This window comes from Chaetodon trifascialis, chromosome 11, assembly GCF_039877785.1.
Source record: "Chaetodon trifascialis isolate fChaTrf1 chromosome 11, fChaTrf1.hap1, whole genome shotgun sequence".
Taxonomy (NCBI): Eukaryota; Metazoa; Chordata; class Actinopteri; order Chaetodontiformes; family Chaetodontidae; genus Chaetodon; species Chaetodon trifascialis.
This window is the reverse complement of record NC_092066.1, coordinates 9223913-9236863: the sequence shown is the minus strand read 5'-3', so window position 1 is coordinate 9236863 and position 12951 is coordinate 9223913. Positions and strand designations below refer to the sequence as shown.

The 12951-nt window shown below is 40.0% G+C and overlaps 1 protein-coding gene across 2 annotated transcripts in view; it reads left to right on the top strand.

Annotated features, from left to right (window-relative positions):
- Positions 1-12951, top strand: part of b4galt2 (UDP-Gal:betaGlcNAc beta 1,4- galactosyltransferase, polypeptide 2) — a 172979-nt gene that overhangs the window by 68098 nt on the left and 91930 nt on the right. The gene's annotated exons all lie outside the window — the stretch shown is intronic.

Genomic DNA, 12951 nt, shown 5'->3' with positions numbered 1-12951 from the left:
TATTGTTAGGCTTTAGGATGAAGAAAGTTAGCCTAGTGTTTAAGCTTGATTTTAGCCTTTTGGATCAAGAAAACAGTTAATAAAAGTGACATTGCATCATTTTAGCTTAGTGTTTGCATTTGTGAGCGACAAAGATAGCAGCTAACATTATTGATGTTTGCTCAAATGCTCAGTGTTAGCTTTCATGATTAGCAAACCTGCTAACGTAGCTCACATTGTATCATCTTAGCTTAGCATTGTCCAGTTTGAGCAACAGCTAATATTATTTCATCATTTTATTTAAACTTGTGACTGTTTATGATCACCAAAGCAGCTAACATAACCGACATTGGATGATTTTAGCTTAGTATTAGCCTTTATGATCATCAAAGTTGCCAGTGTAACTCACTTTGTACCATTTTTAGCATACCATAAGCATTCATGAGCAACAACAGTGACATGAAGTTTGCTTTTACGACACACTTTATCATCTTAAATTTAGCTTAATGTTTGCATTTGTGAGCGACAAAGATAGCAGCTAACTTTATTGATGTTTGCTCAAATGCTCAGTGTTAGCTTTCATGATAAGCAAACCTGCTAACGTAGCTCACATTGTATCATCTTAGCTTAGCATTGTCCAGTTTGAGCAACAGCTAACATTATTTCATCATTTTATTTAAAGTTGTAGCTGTTTATGATCAACAAAGCTGCTATCATAACTGACTGAATAATTTTAGCTTAGCATTAGCCTTTATGATCAACAAAGTTGCCAGTGTAACTCACTTTGTACCATTTTTAGCTCACCATAAGCATTCACGAGCAACAACAGTGACATGAAGTTTGCTTTTACCACACACTTTATCATCTTAAATTTAGCTTAATGTTAGCCTTCATGAGGCACAGTTCAGTATTTCTCTCACTGTCTGCACACACATAAAGAACATTTTCAGCCCAGTTCAAATTCACAAAGATGATGATATACTGTGCATTAAAATTGCCTCATGCTGCTTGACTTTTTTACTTCTGAAATGTGACACAGTTCTGGACCAGTGATGAATATATTCCGCAGTGTTATTTCTGGCTGAAGTGTCCTGGCAGCGTGAAGAGTTGAGTCTACATTGTAATCCTCTGGCAGCCTGAACCCAGCTCCCTGCACCATTTCATGTTTGTCCACCATGACCACACAAAACCAGGCAGTGCTCTGACAGCATCGTGACCTTGGAGCCTTCATGCGCTTGGCCACGGCTCTTTCAGGATACTGATTCTTCCGGGAATGGTGTTTGTAACTTGTGTGTGTGTGTGTGTGTGTGAGCATATGTGCCAACTACCACATCAGTGTGCCAGCTGGACAGTGGCAGTGAGACCTGTAGCTGTACGACCAAACGTACACATGCTGACACACACACTTGAACGCACACACAGAAACATGCTGGCATGCTAGTGTCGTCTCCTCTGCCAGTCATGCAGATTTGATATCATGTAATAGGGAGAACAGTCCCAATCACGCCAAAAACAGCGTCTAGGGAAACACACACAAGTTTGCACGGTTGTCAGAGCCAGCACAAAACACAGCTTTACTGTGGCTGCGGTCCCTAGATTACTTGGAATAGGTTAATTCCAGATTAATAGGATGATGATAATCAAGGATTACGTTCACATAATTGTCTTTTTTCTTAACTGAACAACAGTCGTGGTGATTAAAAGCAACTTGATTTTTTTCTTGACCCATCGTTTCCTGTGAGGAAGTTTCCTGCTTAGTTTGTGTGAAAGCAACACTTTGACTGCAGCAATTTTCACTGGGACTGGCTAGTGCTGTGCGATATGGACAAAAATTTATATCCCAATATAGGCAATTTTATATCCCGATAACGATATATATCCTGATATATTACAGTATTTTTACTTAAAATTATATATATATACACACACACATGAAATGAATGCCAATTCCTCTGATCTTTTCTCCTTTTATTTATAAAACACATATTTTATATATAAAGGGACAAGACAATTAAAAAACAATAAAAATTCTTTTTTAGTGCCAGAGTCGCTCTTTTTGTTACTACTTTCTGTTTTGTTACCAAACAATTAAAAAAACAATTAAAAATAAAAATAAATAAAACACAAATATCAATGGACGAATACCATTCAAAAATATCTGGTAGTGCAATCAGTTTCATCACTTCGTGGTTTAACTTTAGTAGTTTGTCGCATTTTAACGCTGTCTCTGTACTGTTCCTCGAGTCGCTAGTGACGACTTGTTGGCGGCATGTTTTGCAGACTACCGTTTTTTGGTCAGTGTCTGCCTTTTTAAATCCAAACCAGTGCCAAACAATGGAGTTTCTATGTATCTATCGTACGGTAGACATTTTTCTGTCACACTATGATATATCATAATATCGCACAGCACTAGGACTGGCTAATTTTTCTGTCAATATAAACTACCAGTATGCCATGTGAATGATTTGCAAGAAAGAAATTTATACAAAGGCAAAGCAAGATGTTTGCCAAAGATTTTCTTGGAGGTGTCTCACCACCATCTGCAGCTTGTTTTCCATTCCAGCTGTGAGCAGGTCCTCCACCTCCTTAATTAATAGCGTTGCAGGACAATAGCATTCATCAGTGTCACACTCAAATCTCCAGTGAAATTAGTCTCCATCCACCTTCGAGTATGCCTGATTTTGACAAATTTCTCAGTTTAAATGTACTATATAGTCAAAGCTGATTATAATTAGTATATATTAAGGAATTTAGACACAGCTACGGGGTATCTGCAGGTTGTGAAAAATCTTTAAAAAGGCTTTAAAAAGGAGAAAAAAGGCCTTAGAATATATTAAAAGGTGTTGAATTTGGTTTATGTACAACGTGGGACAAAATACAGAATAGACATGACAACAGATTGAAAGATTAGTGGGGCAAAAAGACCAGTGAATAAAAAAAGTGTCTTTAGCCGAGATTTAAAATCAGAGATGGAGGGATCACGTTTAATGTCCAACTGAAACCGCAGCTGTAAAGGCTCCGTCACCTTTTAGCTGTAGTCGTGACTGTGAGACATACAACAGAGATCAGTTGTGTGGTTGTTCGCTAGCGACAGCAGCCACAGGAAGCTCATCATCTCATATACAGATTTTAGCCCAAAACATCCCTTTAATCCAGGTCCTGTCCAGCTAATTGAATGAATTATATCATTAGAAGTTATTGTTGGATACTCACAGGAAGCACTGTGCTGTCATGATATATAACTCCCTGCTGGTTTTCCACCCTGCTTTCATACTTTGGCGGGTATGACCATGAAAGAGGTCTTAATTGCTTTTTCTGTGGTGTTACAAAAAACTCACTTTTACCTTGAACCCTGCAGAAATAGTTTGATGATGCAGGAAATTAAGGGCTGTTGTGAATGTGTTGCATTGTGAATTAACTGAGGCGAACGCACTGTTCATCATTCGTTCTGCGCTGGTTTATGTGTACCATCAATCTAAATTTCTCTGGATATTTCCAAGAATGACGCCGTGGGATACACAGCAGACAGTTACATTAACAGCACTGCAGTCGTGAAACAACACCTTCATTTCGCTGGTGTCGTGTTGCCATGGATCTCAGCTCACAGCCTCGCACGATCTGTCATCCACCTTCACGTTGTGTTTCTGTTGCTATTCTCCCTCAGCTGTTTCATTCCTGGCTCTCTCTGTTTCTGCCTGTTTATTCTTCCTCTGCTGTCCCTCCATACTAAAATAGTATCACTCTTTCCTCCCTTTACTCTTACTTCTTCGTCCTCTTTCCCTCTCACACGCCCTGCTTCACGTGCCAGGATGCGATGTTGTTTTACATGCATTCTCCATCTGTTTCATGCCCCCTACCTCCAACCTCTTCCGTCTCCAAACAAAAACACATCGGTGAACATACTGTGCACATGGATTCGAGCCATTAAGTGCTTTTTGCCTTGCTTGTTTGGGTAACGATCCCCAGTGCTGCTTCTGAATACAGCATTGAGTAGAGCTTAAATAAATGCTTAGAAAAGTCCTGTTCCTTGACGTAAGAAATGGCACGATCAAAGCTTTTTTTTTCCAGAATCAGTACTTCCATCTGAAGTGTTTCACGCTGTAATTGTCTTCTTCAGCTTGCTTGAAATGCAGGCTTAATGTGGTCTGAATATGGGAGGACAGTGAGTCCAAGAAGAACTGTCTGTGGCAGAGCTTTGACTTCACGTTACAATAAGTTTCAGTAAAATTTTGATGGAAGTTAAACACAAACCAGTGAGAACTTCTGAAATTAATTTCTATCATTTTCATTTTTTTCTGTAATGCAGTTGTATAATACTGTTATTGCTGGTTTTGTTTCGGTCAGATTCGACAGTAGTCGTAGCTGCTGGCAATTTTCCTCACGTTAAAGGTGTAATATGTCTGTAATGTTTGTAGTTAGAAACATTGTAAAGCAAAAGTTATCAGCAGACTTTGATAAAATAACAGTTCTGATATGATGTCAAAGACGTATGTGTATTGTGCTGCAGAGATATCTACTGAAGTTAGCATGCTAAGCAGCTAGCCCCAGCCTGTACTATTTCAAAAGAGACGATATGTTTCAGAAGCTCTCTTGGCTATATAGTCTAATAAATAATCTCACAAAATGCCAATAAAGGACACAAATGGTCCTTATTAAACAGAAAAATCCAACTGCACACCCTCTGAATTCATTCAACTCGACAGAAGCAAATAAAACTCACCAAAACTTTCCCTCTGTTCCAACAAGCACCGACTCGAAACAAACTCTGACTCACTGAGTTAGACGTGAAAATCCCCGCTGCTGATGCCTGACCTTCCCCTCACTGTCCTGGCCTGCCGTGTCTTCAAAGTCCTGGAGATTAATCATCTCAGCTGGGGGCAGACACAGTTAAATAGGGCCGCTAGCTTTATGGCTAACTGAGCTAACTAGCTAACGGCAGCTAGCAGCTACAGCAACAAGTATAGTGAGGCTTCAACAGGTGGCCAGTTCTTACACATTGCACCTTTAAATGACCTCTGAGGGAATCATGTTGCTACAAACCATAAATTTTGAGGCTCCACTCGCTGTCGCAGCAGAAATTTAAGTTTTGTTGTAATGCGATCCAAACGTTGAAAGTGCTCCAACTGTCAGTCACTGAACATTATCTATGCAGAAATAATCCTCCCACTTTGCACTTTGCTTATCTCCTGACCTGTAGGAGGTGTATGTTGCCATTACTTTTTACCATTTTTAAAGGTTACCGAAAGTTGTTTTTTTTGTTTTTTTTTTCACCTTCCAAGGAGCCATCTGCTTCCTGTTCATTTCACTGCAAGAGATTAAGGACTTTTTTTTTTTCTTTTTTTTTTTTTTTTTGCCAAGGTTGCGTTATTATCCCTTAAAAATTCATTTGAACTATTTTTGAAAATTGTCTCTGTTGGGCTCTCAAGGAAACTGCACAACAGCAACCTTTTTAATCCAAGGACTGACCAGTTCACATGATCCTCTTTGTGTAAATCGTGTTTCCTTTTCATCATCTGGATTTCATTTTGCAGCGACATGGCTTGTGACAACAAAGCTGCCAGTTCGTGGATGTCGCAGCGTTCTCGGCAGCCTTTCGAGAGCTGTGAACACACTGCTGTTAACCCTTTATCCCACACACACACACATGCAGGGTGTTGTGCATTAATAACCGCTACACAAACAGATGACTGGATGATTTGTGTGTCGAGGAGAGTCTTAGATACCAGTAATCCTCTGATCCAGTAAATTCACACGCTTGCATGGACACACAGAAACACACAGACACAAACACACGTTTCATCGTAGAACACAGCCTTTGCCACGAATGATTTTCAGAGGATGGATCAGCAGTGAGGAGCATGAGGTGAGAAGAAGAGGGTGACAACGTGAGGACACACAGAGAAAGAGATAAACAAAGTGAGCTATGTAAAAGGCATTGTACACCTAGTTGCTTGACGTGACTTTTTCCTCCCTCCTTACATCCTCACATCCTTACATCTCCTTTTCTTTGTCCTGCTCTACCTCTTTCTCTTCATCCCTCTTCCCCCCCCATCTCTGGAGGAATGGCAATTACAGCCCATAGTTGGTAGAGGCACTTGTAAATGATTGAAAGAGAGAGAAAGGGAGGAGAAGGAGGGAGTGGACGGGCTAATAAGATTCAGAGAGCTGAAAGTCTCTATTGTTACAGAGTCTGTGTCAGTGGGAGGCAGGAGGAGAGGAACAATCTCTCGCTCCCTCTTTCTCTCCTTTCACTTTTCTTTCTCGAGTTTCCTTCTTTCCATTTATTCGCTCACCCTGAAGCCAAAGAACCAAACTCAATTATAAACTCAGAATTTCTCCCTGAAATCTGACCCTGGCACCGCTTCAGTTGTCACTTAAGTAACATGACGGCACAAAAAGTCTCTGCTGATTAACAGCCAGCCTGTCGTGCAGTTTATGTGGTCAGATGGCCTGACCAGAGACTCCGTCAGGACTTGTTCATGGCGCTTTGGCTTCAGAGGAAAAGACTTTTGTTTAGTTACTGTGCGCCTGTCACCGACTGCCAAATGAATCACCTTTTTTTTTTGTTATTTTTATTGAGATTTGAGCACTTGTGTAGGAAGATGTTTTCTGGTGATAATTCAGCATTTAGTTATTGTGCCTGTAGACGTTGTAGTGGTGAGAAATCAAAGATTTTATTGCAGTCACTGAACAAAGACATCGTTTCAAAGTCTTTTTGATAATCGCTGTTTTAGATAAAGCAGTAAATTCAGTGGCAAGATGATGTGCGTTTTTTCCTCACATATCCTGTAAAATGTGACATAATGTGTAGAATCTTAATGTCTATGCTGGACAATCGTAGACTTGATAACTTAATACTTGTGTTTTAACAAGCTAATCAATGTAAAATTGCGGTTGCTCACCAATTTAGCATTGCACTTCTGTAACACTGTTAGACCGAAGATTGGCAGGCAAAAAGAATCAAAATCGATGCAGCAGAACTATAGATTATTGACTTCTTGACATTTTTTTTGTCAAAATATATCACCTTCATTACCCATAATGCACTCAGGCACTGACAGCTTGGTCTGAGGTTTGGGTATGTTATGCTATTAGCTGCTAATGTAGCCTTGAGCCGCTAGCCTCAAGTAGAAAAGAGGAGCGTGCTGCAGGGGTCTGGGTCTTCCAGATTTTCCTCCTTTTCAAACTCATCATCCTCAGGCTCAACTGATGCTGACTCAAGTGACATCACTTGAGGCAATTTATCAGATTTTGTGCAGCTGCCTCTGGACCCACTAAAGACTTTATACAAAGTTTTCTCAAATGAAGTAGTGTAAAATCAGTTAGTTACCCTTTAAATAGGATATTTATGTGACTATTGACAATTTGAATCATCAGTTAATCACTGAATTAATCATCAAAATACACACATTCCAATGATTTTTGACATATTTTTTTTTTTACAACTCTATAAATATAATGCTGAATGCTAAACAAAAAAAGCTATTTTAACACCAAGCTGGGCTCATATAAATTGAGATTGGCATCTGTTGTTATTTTATTTATAAGGTGATTAATTAATAAATTGGAAAATATAGTCCATAGATAAATTAATCATGAAAATACCCCACTTCAAAACCATGAATTAGAGGTTTTCACTGATCCAAAACTGTGTACCCAATCCAAAACGGACACCAGGGAAAGCATGTCTGTCAGGACCAGACCCTCCTTAATGTTTCCAGGAACCAGGATCCATTACAACTTCTAGCAGAGTGTGGGTTATAGAAAGGGAGGGAGCGGTGTGATTGTTTGTAATAGTTCATTGATCTTTCAGGTTTGATATATGAGTTATGTGGTGAGAAGGGAGAGGATTTTGGGAATGGATGCCAAGCCTCACAAAACCCTCCAACCAACAAAAACACTTGTGTGCTCCCATTTTTCTCCTATTTCTGTTTCCTTGTTGTCCAGTCTGACCCGGGCTGAATCACAGCCTCAAATAGGCCGACTCGCTCTGTGTGTGTGTGTGTGTGTGTGTGTGTGTGTGTGTGTGTGTGTGTGTGTGTGTGTGTGTGAGAGAGAGAGAGTTGTGAGTGCTTACCGCCTCAGGTCTGCTCCCAGTGTTTTGTGTCGGTACATGCGCTACTAACCTAATAGCTCAGAGATCTGGTTCATTATTATTGTGGAGGGAGCAATCTTAGTGTGTATACAGTATGCATGTGTGTGTGCGTGTGTGTGTGTATGTGTATGTGTGCATGCAGTTGCCTGTGTATAGTGTACATTTGCAGACAAAGCAGTGATGTATCCCCCAAAGTGCGCTGGGTGTCCCAGATAGAGCGATCAAGCAGCATGATTATAATGTATTACTGTAATATCACCACATAGATAACCATGAGATGTGTGTGTGTGTGTGTGTGTGTGTGTGTGTGTGTGTGTGTGTGTGTGTGTGTGTGTGTGTGTGTGTGGGTATGCATGTGCATGTGTGATAATTGCACTTCTATAAAACTAGCACACATTACAACCCTCATTTGTCACTTCTTCCACCACCAAAATTAGTTCAAATCCACATTTTCTCCCTGTTTTACAGTATGTACTAACACACACACACACACACACACACAGACACGGTTTATATTATTCATGTCTTCTGCGTTGGAGCAAAGCAGGATGATGTCAGGGTTTATTTTAAAAGCTTCCGCTACTCACATCACCGGACTCTTTGGAAGCTTTCTGGCCTCCACCTGTCAGTGTCTTTTCCAATCAAAACAGCACGTGAGCGAGTAAAGCGTATCACTTCCTGTGCAGCTGATCAGTTTGTGTTATATGGTCTGAACAACTTCGACAAAATCTACATGCTATCGTTTCTATCACAGAGGACGTAAGAGTCGGCTGCCAAAAACATCACTGAGGTCTTTGTTGGTAAAGACAAACATTGAGCAAACAATGACATCAGTTTGAAATGAAGTAATATGTAGTTTATTCTTACGGGAAGTGCTCTTATGTCTCGCCAACGGATGAGAAAATGAAAAGCACTTTCATGTCTGTGCATTAAATATTGAGCTGGAGTCAGCAGGCGATTAGCTGAGGTTAATGTCAGAGCTGGAAGCAGGAGAAGCAGCTCTCAACAGGACAATAAAAAAACGACATTTTGTGGTTTTACTGGTAGTTATGTGTTGTTTATCCTGACAAACAACAGTGTAATCCACCCATCCGGCACGTCTGTGGTTTCCTGACAGCTTGGTTTACAGGATTCCTGGAAGTCACTGCACGTGGCTGCTTTTTGCCAAGAAAAAGTTACAGCAAATAGCTCCTCATAAAAAAAATAGTTGGGTCTATATTTCTATCCATGTGTGTATGAAGCAAACCAGATATGGGTAATTCAGTGATATTAAGAGGTGCTGGAACTGTAAGAGTATTTTTGAACCTTGGGCAGAGCTAGGCTAGCTGTTTCCCCCTGCTTCCAGTCTTTGTGCTAAGCTAAGCTTCTGCCTTTAGCTCAACACTGAACACACAGACCTGAAAGTGGTACCAGTCTTTTTATCTTAACTCTTGGCCAGAGAGCGAGTAAGTTGAACTATTCCTTTAAAACTCTAAAGTACAGTATTGGACATCAGAGCTCTGACAGCACTTGAACGCTCCATCCAGCCTCTGCAAAAACACCCAGAGGCTTTAAGAATGCAAAGATTTTGGTTCACGCTTCGGCCACATGTTAGATTTTAGTGCAGTCATGTTGCTGCATACTTGTTTGGACAGCGGCTTCTCTGTGAGCAGTTTTTCACCCTGAACAGGGGCTGTTCTAACACTAAACACAGCACTTTGTGATTCCAGAAAACCCAGTGTCTACAGTACAGCTACTAACTGAACACACAGTGGGATTATAGTCAGAGAGAACCGTCAGCCACAGAGACACAGTGCACTAAAAACACAATGCTTTCATTGCCTGGTGCTGGATCTTAGACTTGGCCTAAATAAAGCATGAAATAGGTCTCTGAAGTGGGTTATTTGTTTGAATTTAAATGGTGTGCAAAAGAAGTTGTACTTGATGGCTTTATGTGGCTTTACAGAAGATGCCACTGCACTGTTTACCCAGTGCCCAAAGATATCTGCATTAATTCATTAAATAATTTTAGTGTCTGAAAACAACAACAACACAACTTGTGATCTAAAAATAGCATCTGTTTGTGCTGGGACTTGTGTTTTCTGTCACTGCATCTCTTTTGCCGGGCTAACTAACTAGCATCCTGAGACGAGATGAAAACACTGTTCCACTTACTGTCTCATTAGTGTGAGAGAGGAAGAGGATGAAAGCAGCGGAGGATGAGGGTGGAGAGGGTGAAGGGTGATGGGCAGAAGTGGTCAGGGGAGAAGGGCTGCTGGGACTATTTGCATTCAGCTCTTGTGGTATGATAAAGAGGTGTGTTATGAACACGTAACCTCGTTGGCATCGATCACACTCCTTGCCTGCGCGGCGTTGATCGGAAGAGACCTCTCAACACAAAGCTCATGCGTCAATGCTAAGTGGATTATTCTCTCTCTCTCTTCGCTGCAGCACAGCGCTCTCATACACTGTAAAAACTCAGCTCTCAAAAACCAAAGAAAAACAATAAAAAGGTGGGACAGAACAGGACAATTTCACTTACCAAGATTTTTTAAACAAGTAAAAATATCTATCTCCAAAGAACCCCAAAAAACAAATACATTTGTCTGGATACGAAGAAATTCTGACTTTGACAAAGCAGTTTTCCTTGTTAGTGTTGATCAAACAGCTTTGTAGTTACTCAGAACCAGCAATAATGTCTTATTAAGGTAATTAAGGACAGAAAAGCTTGAAAATGTCTGTGGCACTTAAGGCACAAGTCTGCTTCAGAAAGAGCGTCAGATCATCAAACAGGGTCTGAGCACCACACACACACACGTACACACACACTTTCAGTGTCTAATATCCGTCCACAATTTTACAAAACTGACAATACGACAAGCAGCTCACTTCAAGCACAACTGGCCAGATGTTGTGAGGTGAGAAGGTGTGCAGGATTTGAACTTTCAGGCTGTTATCAGTTCTACCTTAATCACTTTTTCCACGACGCCATGTGAGCCCTTATCCTGATCCTCTCTGAGGAGGCAGGCTTTTCCTTCTGTCGTCAAGTCTTTTCATTTGCATCTGTTTAAGCACTTCAGCCTGGAGACACGGTCGAATATCTCTTTGTAAAAGCTAGTTTGTTTCAAGCCTTTGGGGCCAAGGCCTCCTATTGCTTGTAAATCTTTAAAAACAATTCAGGAATATATCATTTGATTTGTTTCAAGAAGAGGGCTGAATAATCTTCTAATGCAGCTGGACTTATTTTAACTTTTGTACATGAAAGATCTTACTTAACTTACATCACATATTTAACGTAGACTAGTGTTAATTTTGGCTGTGAGACCTGCTGAACTTAGATCTCATATATAAATTAGTGCTGTCAATCGATTAAAATATTTAATCGCGATTAATCTCATGAATGTCATAGTTAACTTGCGATTAATCGCAAATTAATTGCACATTTTTATCTATTCTAAATGTCCCTTGAATTATCATTTTAATACTGTTATCAACATAGAAAAGTGGATAGGCTTGCTTTGTGCAAATGTTTTTTAATTGAAAACAACAATGTGTAGTGTTGTATTTCACACTAACATTCTCACTTTGAGCAGTCATTCACATTTAAATGAATCAAATCTCACACAATTTAAGACTGTCAATAAACAGATGACAAAAAAATAGACACTTTGTTACAAAAAAGCCCCTTCAACAACCCTTTCTAAGGAATCAATACAAGGTGATCCAAAATAAAGTTACAAAGTGCACATCATTGTAAACTAGGACTCAGGCTATAGTGCAGTTAAACCATGGCTTAAACTTTTCTTTCTTAAGTTTCCTTTGAACATAATAGCATCCATGTGCCTCTGTCGAAAGCCATTCATTGTCGCCTGGTTTTGACAAGGAGGCGGTGGAGAATTCGCATTCGCCTTGTGTTTGGTCATCAAGTGGTATTTCAGACTGGATGTGCTACGGTGATAAGTCAGTTCACAGCAACAATACACACAGATAACTTTGGTCTTGTCAGTCGACCCATCTGGCAACTTATTGAAACTAAACTTTCCATTCAGAATCTTGTTCGCATCCATTTCGGCATTTCGCGCTTGACATCCACAAACACCGATAGCCTACTTTTTTACAGCTAGCGAGCAGGCAAGACCAAAACGTGCGTGGAGCGTGCCTGTTGTTTTGTTTCCGGTTTACAATCGGATCCTGTAGTTTTTCTAACATTACTAGCAGTGGCCACAGCTTATAAAAAATTACAAGTTCACTAGGTCACAAAGAACGTTAATCTCACGATAAAAAAAATGACGCCCTTAAAATTGATTTGCGTTAACACGTTAATAATGCAATATTTTTGACAGCACTGATATAAATGGACTTATTTTACCTCAAAACATGATTTTTTTGTGTCTAATTTAACAGCATTAACCACATGTTAGAGAGGCTTTATGGAGGTGCTTCTGAATGAGATGTGAGCCGGTTGGTATTTACTGCAGCAGATCTGTGTGTGACCCAATGACGGAGGATGTCACCCAGTGCAACAGTGCCTCACCGATGTGTTTCTAATGGATTTTGGATAAAAATTGTGCTCTGTGGCACAGAGGAATAAGATATATCAGACACATAGACAGACACAGACAGCACTTTTTAAGAGGGTCAGTTAATTGCTCCATGCATAAAAACATTGCTTATCTTTGAAATATGGATTTGTGGTGTCAGTGTTTGCTTGGAAGCAGGCTAATACAGTCCACCTAAAATCATTGATTGCACACAATTACAAATAAATAGTTTTCTTTATGTTTGTAATCGGTACATCCTTGATCAAAGACATTTTCGCTGTCGTGATCGTCTATGTCTCTACATTTTGAGCTACAAACATCATGTAATTCTTTTTCTTTTAAAGCCGTGGCGCTTAG